This window comes from Spinacia oleracea, chromosome 3 (genome assembly GCF_020520425.1).
Source record: "Spinacia oleracea cultivar Varoflay chromosome 3, BTI_SOV_V1, whole genome shotgun sequence".
In the NCBI taxonomy this organism is placed as follows: Eukaryota; Viridiplantae; Streptophyta; class Magnoliopsida; order Caryophyllales; family Amaranthaceae; genus Spinacia; species Spinacia oleracea.
Window position 1 is genome coordinate 36,958,268 of NC_079489.1, and position 799 is coordinate 36,959,066.

At 43.4% G+C, this 799-nt stretch overlaps 1 non-coding gene across 1 annotated transcript; it reads left to right on the plus strand.

Annotated features, from left to right (window-relative positions):
• Positions 1–213: 213 nt before the first annotated feature.
• Positions 214–320, plus strand: LOC130470956 (small nucleolar RNA R71). Its single transcript, XR_008931668.1, has one exon. It is a non-coding gene; the product is annotated as a small nucleolar RNA R71 (small nucleolar RNA).
• Positions 321–799: the final 479 nt, after the last annotated feature.

A 799-nucleotide genomic window follows, 5' to 3' on the forward strand; every position in this document is an offset into this window, starting at 1 on the left:
TGTTCAATAGAATTTAAATCATGCTTACCACCCCTATTAGATAAACCTCTAGGATTCCCATACTGGGCATTGTGAATGGCTATCTCCTCAATCACCTCCATAGCTCTAGGCACCTCAAGTTGCATGAATCTCCCACTGGCAGCTGAATCCAACAAACATCTAGACTCATTGCCCAGACCATTATAAAACTGCTGAATCAAGAACCAATCTTCCAAACCATGGTGCGGGCACTCTCTTTGCAAATCCTTGAATCTCTCCCAGACCTCGAACAAACTCTCATCTGCTTGTTGTGAGATACCCAATATCTGACCCCTTAGACGAGCTGTTTTCTCAGGTGGAAAATATTTAACATAAAAAGCAAGAGCCAAGGACTCCCAATTAGTGATTTTCAAAGCCGCCCGATTCAACCCATTAATCCACAATTTAGCTTTCCCACTCAAAGAGAACGGGAAAAGTATCTCCATAGTCTGTTCCGGAGTCAATCCCTTTTGCTTGATGGTGGAACAATATTGGATGAAGGACTGTATGTGAAGATTCAGATCTTCACCTGGTTCCCCACCGTACTGGCGTCTCTCAATATGTTAATCAATGCAGGCTCAATCTTGAAGGTCTCAGCTGCAATAGAAGGCATGATTGCCTTTGGTAGCACGGACAGACTTGGCTTAGAATAGTCTGTAAGCCATGGGGTAGGTGGCGGTAGTAGAGTTTCGTCACCCATCTCTATCTCTGAAACTGAATCTGTATCTGAAGGAAAAAGATCGCCAATATTATGATCAGAATCAGAGTAATTCCCACACTG